The 13,866-nt window shown below is 40.3% G+C and overlaps 1 protein-coding gene across 10 annotated transcripts in view; it reads right to left on the reverse strand.

Annotated features, from left to right (window-relative positions):
* SEMA4D (semaphorin 4D) overlaps positions 1–13,866 on the reverse strand; it is a 99,093-nt gene that overhangs the window by 59,527 nt on the left and 25,700 nt on the right. The window lies entirely within an intron of this gene.

Here is a 13,866-nt window from a genome sequence, read left to right on the forward strand (position 1 = left end):
CATTATAGCAGGACACTGTCTTCCGAGGTACCAGGTTCACTGCCTTCAAATTTAATTTTAAAGACAACAAATTAAAGGAAACACTCAACTCTGAACGGACCTAACAGCCCTTCAAATTCTCCTCCTTAAAGCTATCTTTGAAGCTCAACAGACATTCTACTTGTAGGAGCACATTCAAACATTGTGACTTGGGAGTACTTGCCTTTACCCAAACTTTAGAAGTTCTTTTTTAACACTGGAGCTAGAAGGATCAGGAGAGAATTGAGCATCAAGTACCTAACCGCAGCTTAGGTACAAGCAAAGCAAAAAGTTGCTCACAATGCACACACAACAAAACTTTGATCAACACAAGAACATTGAAACCCTGCGTAACCAAGGTCTTGATACACTTCTGCCAGAAGTTTTTTATATTCGAAAAGAAGAAAATTACCTTTCAGGTATCACTCTACTTCAAAAGCCACTTATAACTCCATTTTGTTACATTTAGTTATAAATGTAGTTTTCCACTGTGCTCTCCAGAAAGGAAGCACAAAAAGAGTAAAACAAAGGATTTTGTGGCAAAGAAGGGAATTCTGGGGTCAAGGAACAAAAAAAATCAACTAGCAGAGAAAAACACACAGAGAAAGTTTACCGATGAAATGTTCAGTCTTTTGTCCTAATTCATGCCTATTATTTCACACCACTCTCCTGCATGTATATTTTGAAGGTACATGGACCAATTTTTTTACACAGAGTTGTACAAAATTCTACCTGCCACACACTTAGGATTACAAAGTACAAGTAGTTGCTCAAGCCAATTTTGTCCCAAAAGCAGCAACTGCTTTCCTTGCCTAAAAAGAATTTAATGAAGCCATCTGCTCACAGTTCAGTCTATGTTAAAAACATCCTGCATTCTTCATACTCTCTTTTACAGTTCAAAGTCTGGCTAGCATCCCAAGGCTACAACCTTTGAAAAAAGCATACAAAAATTCTTGAAAATATTTTGTTCATATTTACATTAAAATACTTCAGTATCTGCATGTATCATATGCAGATAGCACGGTACTGACAACATTTTTGGCAATACTTGTATTTTGAAGAATGGCAATAGACTAGTAAACTGGAATGCAAATTGGATCTTGGAATGCTTGTTTTTAAATATTTGAATGGATTATTTGGTAACGTAAACAATGTCCAACTGAGGACAAATAACTGACTGACAAATTTAAAATATCTCAGTGTTACAGACTCATATAAGCCCAGCCAAGAAATTAAGAACTTATGTTAATTTAAACTCTATCCAATGCATGTGGAAAACAGCTATCAGGAAATAAAGACTTAAAACAACTGCTGTGGGCACGGCAGGAAAAGTGCCGTGTTTAATTGCCACACACCTGTGACAGCTGGTTTCAGCTGTCAGGATGCTGCCTATCCATGGGGGATCTACCGGGCAAGAGTACTGGAAGTGTATAACCAGGCAAGAATGAGCCTGAGGTCAGTCTCCTATGTGAAGTTACTGCTTTTACACATAGTACAGATAGAGAACATATATTGACTTTTAAAACTGCAAACTTAAGAGGCACATTTCTCCAATTTCCCATCTGTTAGCATCTCTCTGGCAGCAGCTTAAAACATGATTTTTCAAGGAGATATATTGCAGCAAAGGATTAACTTCTGCTGCATCTGGCAGTACAAATAAGAGTAAGTGTGGTTTTCCAACTGAAAACTAATCCCATTACCCACTAGCTCAAAACCTGTTTCACTGTGCATCCAACAGAACTCTGAAATCAACAGTGCTGCAAATCCATTAGGAAACAGCAAATACATTCATCATGATACCAAGCACAATGGCCCCTTTAATTTTGCCTGGCTCTTCCAGATCACTGTCTAAGGCAGTTAATGGCTATGCTAAATTACAAACAAAACACCATGAGCAAAAAACTAAAAACAAAACAAACAAAACAACCCAAAAATACCAACCAAAACCCTGTAAATAATAGCACAATAATAGCACCTTACTTTGTTTGCAAGGAAACAGAGCCTTCAGACACCAAGAGTAGTAGTCTGGATATAGAGCATGCATGTTTTGGGTTTCACTGTTTCCACATTGAGACCTTCTAGAAGACTGGCAACAAGAAGAGGAGATATCTTTCAAATGTTTTTTATGACCATTTGCAAAAAGCATGGCTTCTCTGTGGGACTCACATTTAATGTACTAAGATACACTGCATATCCAAAATTTCAGTAATCATCTGGTGTCCAGGAAATTTATGCAGTAGCGCAGGACAGGCAAAATTCAGACCAAAGCTGCTGTCAAAAAAAAAAAAAACACAAACCAAAAACAAACAAAAAACCAAAAACAAACAAACAAAAAAACCAAACAAAAAAACAAACAAACAAAAAAAAAAAAACACACCAGAATTCCACACCAAAACATGCGCATGAACATTTGCTCTGTTCTCACAGCACTGGGTGTCAAAATTCCATGCTCACAGTTCAGAATGTATTGTCAAAGAGCTGCTTCTTCAGAAAGCTAAGGCTGTTGTCACATGAAGAGAGGGGAGAAAATAAAATCTCAATTTACATTTTTTCTCCCAGATTTCTCTGTAATAAAACCAGAATTGCACCTTCCAAACTTGGCCTTTTCATGATTAAACAGCATAGAGCAAGGAAAGCAAGGCTGTTATTTCAGGGTTTTATACGTGCAGAAAAAGAAGTAGAACTGCAATGTACTGTAATGATTAAGCAGTATTTTTTTTAAATTCTTCAAAAGCAATTGCAAGCCTAGGGTCACAGCCATAGGTAACTCATCTAAAATAACGTGGCTGACAGAGACGGCAGCCAAAGCTACCAAAGGGCCTCCAAAAAGGCCAAAATTAAACTTATCATAGAAGCCAGTTCTTCTGTTGCAAATGGTGTCATTTCCTCATTTTGTGTTAAGTGACTGAAGCATAAGATTCAGGAAAATCAAATCAGAAAGCACCAAGACAGTGCCATAAGTGTTGAAAACACACAGCGCCTCCTGTTCTAAGAAGCAAAAACCAGTTCATAATTCAAAGGAAAATTATGTAAGTAGGGTGTTTGCTACACTGATTTAAAACACACAAATACACTTCTCCTCTGCTCTGGCCCGAGAATTTATGCCATGACAGCAAAACCTTTACTAACCGAATTGCATCACCATTACCCTCTGCACCATACTGAAGGCCTACCTACAGAGGAATGGCAGTAAGATGGGCCTTATTGTGAACAGACCCAGGACACTGTGCTCTCCATCCCTACACACTTCTGGTTTCAGGCCAGAAGACAGGCACCCAACAACACACCTCATCACTATGCAAAGGGCAAGCAAAAGATCTTCCCATCAAAGGTGGTATGGGAGTCTGCACTTGGCTGTCAGTGGTTACTTTGGAAATTACTGCACAAAAGCACCATCATCGAGCTCCTTCTCACATTCAATGAAAATTCCCAGCATCATCCCCCACTGCACACTGAACCAACTTAGGCCATATGGAGAGAATAGGCGTTCCCTACAAATATGGGAAAAAGAGAAACAACACTCCCCCAACACCACTTTCTCAACCAGGGATCCCAGCTGAAAGAACTAAGCAAAGGATCCACACTGCCACTTGTTTCAGCACTTCTCAGACTGGCCATGTTCTGGAAAATATACTTCTGGGATATGCAAAATATACTTCTAGGATATACAAAAAAAAAAGTTAAGCAAAAATATTTTTTCCAGGTTATTGCTAAGTCACATCTGCACATATGCCTTTTCTTTCCCCTTGTTGTCTGGTGTCTGATCAGTGTTACTTACCAAGGATTACACAGAATGTAAACTATCAAGTGACTGAAGTTTGCTCCATCAGAAAAGCCCACAAATGTTTGAAGAGTGCAGCAAGGTGAAATGCTGCTAGTATATTTCCAGGGTAAGGAAGCAAAAAGGGCCTTTGCATAATATCCACAGATGTTTAATTCAGCTGCCCAGTAAGATGTTCAGGTCCCAGACACACACACATGGAGGGTCCAGATCTCTCTCTCCCCAGGGGCCTGGGGGCTGACCCTGGTCTCAGAGATGAGGGCTAATCAGGGAAATGGCAGGGAGTGCCTCAGGGACATAGGAGCAGACATTGGCACAGGGGAATGAGCCACTGGGGTCTAACAACTTTTTGAGGGAAACTTTTTGTGTCTCCTAAAAACCAGGGAATGCCGCCCACAGGGTGCCCACAGAAGAGTATCAGGCACAAGATGGAAGGTAATTTGAATAAATATTAGCACTGTTTTAATGGAAATAAAGAGATTTGCCACCAACAAACACAGTCTTCTCTCCACCTCCACCAACCAGGAACAGAATGTTATCACCCAAGAGACAAGAACAACAGGATCAGGCACACAAGCAGAAAAATTCAGGCTTTATACAACCACTAGAGAGACAGTGCTTGAAATGACACTTTAACAGCAGTATATATGTAACATATTAACATATGCATTAGTGTGAGAGATGCAGAAAGCTACACATGCATAGTTTTTTCCCCCTTGTTCTTACAGACAAATGAAAACACTAGATTTCAAGTTTCAGAAAACTTACGCAGCAGAAAAACTAGGCTATTTGCTTTTATGTAGAGAAATGGAGGTGTGACATCACTTTTCAGCCAGATCAGTTTCTAAATGCAACTCAATATAGAGCCAGACAAGTTTTAGTACTAAAACAAGGAAACAAGTAGAAGCTCATTTAACTGCAGATTTTCAGGAAGAATATGCTCTCTTTCACAGTGCAGAACTACAGTTTTGGAAAGTGTTAAGGTTTTTACTGAAATTCTGCCAACCAGAGAAGACACACTGGAAGCTACCAAACCAGTTGCTGCCACGGAACGTGTTCCTCACAAGTCTGGGTTTCCACTGATCCACCTGTCTCTTCAATTTCTAATTGCATGAGTGTATTTTTTTTAATATCCTTTAGGTAATTTTCCTTCTGGCAGCTCCACTTGAACTGTGATATATGCCTCTTCAGCTCACAGCACACACAGAGTTAATGCTCTTGCTAACCAAGTGAGAAAACACTGCAGAATACCAACCTATTTTATTTGAGGTCTGTGTTAACTTGTGTTTGAGCTACAGTGAAGATGAGAAGCATACAGAGAGGCTGGACCTCTGAGTCTTTGAAAATTCTGTGCTGATACCAGAGGACTGAATAAGCATATGTGCAAGTGCACAAGATGAGCTTCTGTCTCACACACACACAGGAGAGCACTTCCAAAACACCGACCTGAGAATCACTGAAACACACAGACAGGATTCTGATCTACAGCAGTACCAACAACGTGTCAAAGTCTGTCATGCAGGTGTACTAAAGGGTGGAAGATCTCGAGTTCAGAATAGCAGGACTCAATGCAGATCCCACTACTTTTGCTCTCTTCCCATCCTAGACCTCATTTCACTCTTTTAAGCAGATTATAATGTGGGCTTCAGCTGCCTCCAAAGCCCCTCTCTGCAGCACTGTATGGAGGATGCCAAGCCCACATTACTCTACTCTCACTGCCAGCCAAAATGCGAGCTGCTCCCAGAACATTAAATAAAAAAGTCACTGAATTACAGTGATCCCACAGTCCTCTTCTGTTCCCATGCTGATGAAAACTAGCAGACTGTGGCAGGGACGTAATGATTTAGCATTATGAGAATATAATGATGCATCACAAATGGTCAGCAGCAGGACCCAAAAATGAACACTGAAGAAGAACAGAAAGGGACAGGTCACCTATGCTGAAGTCTGTTTATTTACTTTTGTCTTCCAACTTCACTGACTGCAGAACGCCAAAAACCATTTTGAGTGCTGTGAGATAGAGCAGATAAACGCCTGATGACAAGTTCATCAAGTATAATTTGTACCACAAGCTGATTTCACTACTTGGATAGGACAAAAAAAGTATGAACAATCACTGTTAGCATGTTTAAAATTTACTTGTCTTATTTTGAACACCAAAAATGTACCATAAAAATCACTTAGAAAATCAACACAACGGCTATGGCAAATACTAACCAACTGCATTTACAGTTTTAACACAAACCCTCACAGCCCGCAGCCTGATGCAACTTCAGACTGCAAAGGCTGCAAGAACAAAAAATCCATCTGAAAGACACACTTCTGCGTAGAAATCATATGAAGTAAACTAATTTGAAATACACTGATGTTTAAACAAATTCTGCCCTCTCACCCCACCAAAGTTAAGAGTGGTACTCTCATCTGAAGATTCTAAAAGCACTGCTAGAGAAGCAGGTAGTGGAGTGAGTAATTAATGGCTACCCCCGTCCAGATCGATGAACAGTGACAGACTGATCACGACACACGGCATAGTCATGACAGCCGCAGCAGACAGGAAACGCTTTGTACAAAAGCTGCAATTGGCATAGTTTAGAGCTGCCAAAGAAAAAGTTAACATACAACCAAGACTTTCACACACAAGCACTTCATTAACCTTTGCTTTTCATGCTATGCACCCTTGAGTAACAGGTATGTGAAACTTTTGTTTCAGAAGGTTTGTCTACCTTACTGTGAAATGTAAGGGGCTCCCAAAGAAAGCACTGCAGTTACTAAAATGGTTTAGGTGGGTACTGCCATCTTGTGAAACAGAACCAGGTCTGTGATTAAAGCCCTGCCTAAGCATGATGGCATCCACTTGCTTCACTGTCAGAAGAACTGGATACTAAGCCTGTCACTCTCAGAAGCAGAGCTTCAAAACAGATAAATCATAATTCACAGCTACTGGCACAAGTCTAACTTTTCTGCCAATCAGTAAGTTTTAGATGCTGCAACACATATACCAGTCTGAAAGGTTTCCAAGGCAGACAACTAAATATTCCTGTAGGTTAGTGTATCACTGAGCAATGGGCCTCCTAGCACAGTTTAAACAAACAAACTGTACTAACAGACTGTCCATTAATTAAAGCTGACGCTTCCTTGCCCATCAGGCAACAGCATTCAGGAGCCATCACATAACGAAACCATTGTTAGTCAGTCTTTTACATATTCAACTGGAGAACAAAAGGTGACTGTTGTACAGTCAACAAGGACTTGAACTTCTGCAGGTAGCTACGCTTCTCATCGCTCAACAAACACAACAGTGAAAAACGATTATGCACTGAAAGAAGAGGCAAAAAACTCTTAGTAAAAATAAAACAAATAAGTTTCCCCAAAGTTTCCTCTTACAGTTTTTCACTAAACAGTACTTTTCAACAGACAGTAGATTTTAAGTACAACATCATACTACTTAAATATTGCCATTAGCTAGAAGAGATAGTAAAGGAAGGACAGTTTATCCTCCTTCCATTCTCCTTGGTCACCACATTCAGTACTCTTTTGAAACTTTTCAAACCTATGAAAATACAACATTTTGACACTCGAGTATGAGACAAACATCTAAAAAAAAAAAATCAGATACTCACTTCTTCCAAAACATTGGTGATACAACAGTTATTCTTCAGTAAAAATGTGACATAAGAAATTGCAAAACACCATAAGGAAATGGAAAGGAGAAAATTCCTTTCATAAAGGAAGGTAAGAAGGATTTTGAGCTCCCGGTGGTGTTCCATTAATACATATAACACATTTAAAAATAAAATCAAATTGTATCAATGTTGTTTCTAAACTGTGATACTCAACCACACTAACTACAAGCAGCAATCACAGGTGGCACAATGTGAGGACCAACTGAAAAGAACAGAATAAATACCTTCATCCCAATTTTCATGAGAAGAGAAAAATGATGAAAGAACATACAAAGCTTCAGAAACAAGTAAAGAAATAAATCCCAGAATAAAATGAAATAGGCTGAGACAAGTAAAGGGTCTCTAATAGTAGTGATTTATTCTATCACAACCTGTTAGTGTCAGGTTATGAAATGAACCCACATGATTTAGGAATTCACACAGGGAGATAATGTTTTTCAATTAGCAAAATGGATCTGAGTTGGCTGATGTCAAGTGCCTGTAAGTGATAATCTCCTGAAAATGACAGATGAACACCTTAAACAAAGTCTTAAAATTCACTGCTTTTTATGACCTTAAGTTTACGAAGACATGCCTTAATACTATCTTCAAAATCAACCGAAAGAAACTAGATATAAGGTGTAATTCTTCCAGCTACCAACATTTCTCATGTTTTTTAAATATCTCTGCTTCTGCACTAGGATACAGATGAAACAACACATGGAAGTCAAAACACAAAAGTCAGTAACACAGTGCTCTGAATTAAACCAGGTGAAGCCTGTAAGAAATGAAACAAACTCCTAAAGAACAGTACATGACAAGCATTCACAGTAGGGAAGATATAGATAGGAAAAAACCATAAAGCAAAGCCAAAGCTGCCACTGAAAATTGGTTTGCCCTTCCATGTAACAAAGGCTGCTAAACCCCTCCACGAGTCAGCTGAAGTGAAAATCTGCTCCTAGAAAAGCAGTTTCCAACATACAGCATCCTGCAGTGGTAGAATTCATCTCCACTTTTCTTTCAAGGAAATGTGCTTTATTACTGCTCTGAAATACCTGCTTTCAGTTTCCAAACACTGCGGTCTTACATACATTACCCTAAGCAGTCAGCTAAATTTTTCTTCCTCATCATTTGTATTTATCCATTTATGCCCATTACATTTTCTTTGAGAAGTCATACAGGTAGTGCTTCTTGAATTTATCTCATTGCAAACATTTTCTAGTACTTATCAATCCTCCACGACTCAGGTAATATGCTGTATTCCCTCACAGGCAAGTAAGATAATGGAAGAAGACTAAACCAAGCTTTTGTGAGTTCCACTAAACTGATATGCATTACATGCATCACATATTAAAAACATACATGGAATCTGTTCACAACCACTAAGACATTACAATAAAGCTCCAAACTTCCAAATGAAGCCTTGCCAGTGTCTTTTAAAACTTTTTTGAGACATTCACACAATGTCTGTCCAAAAGCCCCTGTTTTCAAAGCAACCAGGTTCAGAGCCAAGTCACGACTGAGACCAGCAGCCTCTGGGGGTTGTCAGCACTGGAATCCTCAGATGTCAATTCAGGTGGCTCTAGAGTTACTGAAAAGAGAAGCCTACAGCAAGCATTTACTCTCCAAAATCTACATAAGACACAGATACTCTTTACAACATAAAGGGCATAGGTAAAGCCATTTTCTTTGGGCTTGTTTTAGGTTTGTTTGCTTTTTTTTTCTTAGAACAGTTACTTTTCAGTACACCAAGGTCTTTCATTAAGTCGCACAACTTCAGTCAGGTCACCACAGTTCCTAAGGTTAAGAAGCATAAAGTTAAGCATTAGCACACTTCTGCACTCCTTTTCCACTGCAGCTACATCACTTCATGGGGGTAAAGGTGGTGTGTCAGGTAGAAATCCTTCTAGCCAAGTAAGGAACAGACATAAGCTACTAAAACACAACAGATTTATCTCATGGTACAAGTTTGGTCATGCCATGAATACATGTACCTCTCTTCAATGTGAGTCCAACTCTTAAACTGCTAGAAGGCACAAAATCCCCTCCATCCTCTTATTCCCATAAACTAAGACCTACATAAAAGTTTGCAAGAGGAAAGGAAACACAGGATTATAAAAACAAAACTAAACATTTTCACTTATTTCCTTCTTCCCCTTCCATTCACCACAAACCAACAAACCTCTTGCCTTCACCTTTAGCAGAAATCACTCAGCTTAATCTGAATTTACCTTCTTTAGGCAATGAGAATCCCAATGTCTTCCTCTCAACTGAGCTTAAACTTTACACAGATGAGAAAAAAGCAATTCCAGGGTGCGTATAAAGCAGCAGCAAGGGGAGAGCCACCCAGCTGCAACACCAGGGAAGACAAGAGTTCCCTCACACTATAATGCTCAGTGCTGCACATGCCCCACATCACAGCTTTCCTTCCCCATGTCCTGTAGCCAGTCTGGCTACCACTGCATCTGGCTCCTTTCTCTCAGATACAAGTACCCGGCTCAGCCACCAGGAGGAAAACAATGCAGAAAAACAAGGCCAGAGAAAGGATCCTGTGTTTTTCATCAGCTGACTTTCTGGTGTAGGGGCCTTTTTTTTTTTTTTTTTTTTTGTTTAAGAGTTTGACTTACATGGGAAGCAACTGATGTCCTCTTAGTTCAATACTCTAGGGCACCAGAACAGCAGTGACCATGGGAATTTAACATAGTGGCTACCTCGTCTGCTCTAGAAAGCTCCTCAACAGACAAAAATACTTTAAATATTGATACCTACAGAACTGAGAAGATTACAGAGAAGAGTTCAGCAACACCAAAACAGGAAAAGAAGAAAAAAAACCCCAAACAATCCAATACTGTGTTCTAAGTGAGCCCTGGAAATTGTAGAAACCTGATGATCCAGAGCATTCAGACAAAACAGATGAGTTTGGACAAAGAATAGTCCCAGATTACACATTAGAAAACCTTACTAACAGCATCACTACTCAAAATAGACAGAGGCCAACCCTCACAATAGGCCCTGTTGTCATCATCAAATACAAATACCCTAGAAAGGCATCTTACCTGCTAAACCTGCCATTTTTGCTGAATCCAATTTCTACAGATACAAAGAGGTGATTCACAGTTCTTTACCAACATAAAATGGGACATGGAGCTGGTGTGACAGGCCCAGGGCCAGCAAAGCAAGCCCTGTGCCAGAGGGCATTGGTTTGCTCTCCCTCTGGTGCTGGATCACTGTGGACCCGTATGCTCACAAACCACCATTTCAACTATCTGCAATGTAAACCAAACCATGCCACATAGCACTGCCCCCCAAAAACCACAGGGAAGGTAAAAAATGGAAGATGCACCTTCCAGAGTCTCAGAGTCTACACTCTCCGGCAGGCACAGGAGACAGGAAGGGAGCAGCCAGGCAGACAGGGATACAGATGGGCAAGAAGCTGACAGAGATAGTGATCACCATGGATAACACTGAGTGTAAAAACCTGGTGAGAGGCATAAATTACTGGGAAAGGAGGTCATTTTTATAGTGCAGTCGAAAGGAGCTGCAGCATTGCAACTTTCTCAACCACTAACTGAGGGCAAAGCAAAATAATGTGCTTCCCACTCATCCTTCAGAATGGGCTCCTCCTGGCCCCATTCAGCTCCAGCAGCCCTTCCCAGAGTCTGGCGCTGGACAGGAATGGCTCTCCTGTCACACTACCTGAAAGCAAGGAAGGGCTCTGCAGCTGCTCCTCCTTGTCCCCTATCCTTGCTCCATGCCTTTAAGGGCGTAAAGGCCTCAGAGGACAGCCCTGCTGACACTGGGGCTGATCTTACTATGCCAGACTCCACATACTTAAAACAAAGGAGGAACAAAAAAGTTAACATTGAGATATTCAAAATAAGAGTCACTGTCAAACACAAGAAAGGTAAACTCCACATCTAATTTAGAACAAAAATTAACTCTGCACTCCTAAAATCTTCAGATGCCATATACTTGAAGAGACTGCCAACACAGCAGTAACTATTCCTTGATGGATGCCCAGTGGTGTTTCTTTTTGTTGAAGAATTGGGTCAGAGACTCCCTGGGTCCCTACCACATTTCACATTCCCAATCAGCCTTCAGCCCCAGAAGACTCTGGTCACACCAAGCCAGCAGCTGCTGGCCAACACTGCTGCAACAGCCAGAGGGCCCCTACACAACAGACACTGAAATACCATGCAGAAAAAGGAACTCTACAGCTATCATCTACCACTAAGAATTTAAGACACAATGTCAGACAGTTTTATTACTTTTTTAAAAGGCTTTGATCAATGTTAAACCACACAACTGATTTATCAGACTCTTAAAAGGCATCTTATCCGTGCTGAAAAACATCAGCTCATCAGTTTGTTTCACATTACAGGTTAACCTTCTTTTCCTAAGGCAAAGATAGCTTTCATCAGTTCACATTTTATACCCTGAAACTCTTACCCCAGTTTTTCATCAAGAACCTGATTGTCAAATGATCTGTATTTTAACTACACATTAAAAAAAAAAAATCCCCAACACCAAACTCCACCAAACTTTCACTTATTTCTTGTGTGAAGAAACTCTGCTGACATGCAGTTTTCCAACCAATGAGCACCGTATCAGCCTTGTAAAAGGAGGAAATACCTTTTCCATGCCTAAACCCTATTCCATACTCAAATGTGTTATTTGAAATAATGCAGTAAAACAACATGGAAAATTAGGAGTTTAAAGTTCTAGATAAACACACACAGCATGAATAAGTACATTTCTTTCTCCAGGCACCCTTCACCAAAGAGACTGAAGGTTCATCATGCCTATAGCAATCATTCTTTCAAGAAGATTATTAAAAAGAAGCTGTACACCACACTCTCCCTATGATGCAAGTTTTGATACAGAAATATTTCTGCATACTTAAAAATTTAAACATCAAATCAAGGAGTAAATAAATAGCTGTCATTAAACAGCTGTGCTTTCAAACACACATTTCTTGGAATTTTTCCACCATTCAAAAGCAAATATTACCATAAAAGATTAACCACATACTGTATTTATGTACTGTGTGATTCTCTGCCAAGTGAATCAAACTACAGAAAGTTAGTTTCTAAATTAAACAAAACTTCTGGTTTCAGCCTTCTTACCTATTAAGCAGTCTGCTGATAAGACAACTGGACCAGCAAACTTCATGGCAACTGTCACACATGAGTGAGTTCAAGTGAACCAGTTTTTTAGCAAAACATCACCTACAGCCTGAGAAGTCATTACTAAATGAAGACTCTATATTAAAATCAGCAACTTGCTCAATGTAATTAAAAATGTAAGTTGGAAGCAGTGTATTAAATCTCAGGAAAATTACTTAAGCAGAATGCAAGCTGTGAAAAAGCACCAACCACTGACAATAACAAAAATGCAGAAAACATCCCCCCATTCATTAGGAGCTAAGTAATTAATCACAGTGAGCTGGTCAGTGTTGCAAAGTGTCCCCAAAAGCCTATAAAGCCAGATTACACCACCCTCTCTTAAAAGAGAGCCCTCCCTCTACATTGAAGGTCTGGGCTTAAACTAAGCCCACAGAGCAAGACGTCACCTATCGGGAGTGAACCACATGGTGAAAACCTGTGCCTGCACAAATAAGATCAACTACTAACCTGAATTAAAAATCAAAGAGAAAAAACAAATGCAGCCTGCTCTAAGAAACTGTCAGCTCGTAACATCAGAATGCCAGATGGTCTTATTAAACTGACCCATAGCAGAAATCAAAGTGCAGAGACATGAGGCAAAAACATCCGCATCAAAAGAAAACGACATTGTGCAACAGGTCACCAACACTCCATCCTCTGCAATTCCACCCTAAAACTTGGGGGAAGAAGAGACAGCCTGACAACCCATCATCACAGAGATCATAATCTCTTGCTTCTGGAAGAGGCGTGGAATTAAAATAATTCCCTCCTTTGGGGACTGCCACAAACATGACATACAATTCCACACTAAATAATAAGTGAAAGAAAGCCAACACTTGGGAAATATTTTTGTCACTTCAGTCAAGTCAGAATCGCCCTTAATTTGCTGATGCACATTTTCATGCTCCAGCTCACCCCAGCACAGATCACACCACGGTTTCACCAATACTCCTCTTACTGGCAAAACCAGCTGAGGCAGCTCCTGGCCCTGCAGCAGTGCTGCTTTGTCACTGGTGGGGACACACCATCAGCAAGCAGCACTGATGTGCTGCAGCATCAGGCCTCTAAAAGCAGCACCACTACCACTTCTGAGGAAGCTGCATGGGATCAAGGAGAGAGAGTGGGAATTGGCAGAAGTAGCTCTGACTGGCTTTCCTGGCATATGCAATGGCAGTGGTGCACCGACTGAGAGGCACGAGTCTCCACGGATGCCATGACCATGAGAAACACATAAAGCACT

This window comes from Passer domesticus, chromosome Z, assembly GCF_036417665.1.
Source record: "Passer domesticus isolate bPasDom1 chromosome Z, bPasDom1.hap1, whole genome shotgun sequence".
Lineage (NCBI taxonomy): Eukaryota > Metazoa > Chordata > Aves > Passeriformes > Passeridae > Passer > Passer domesticus.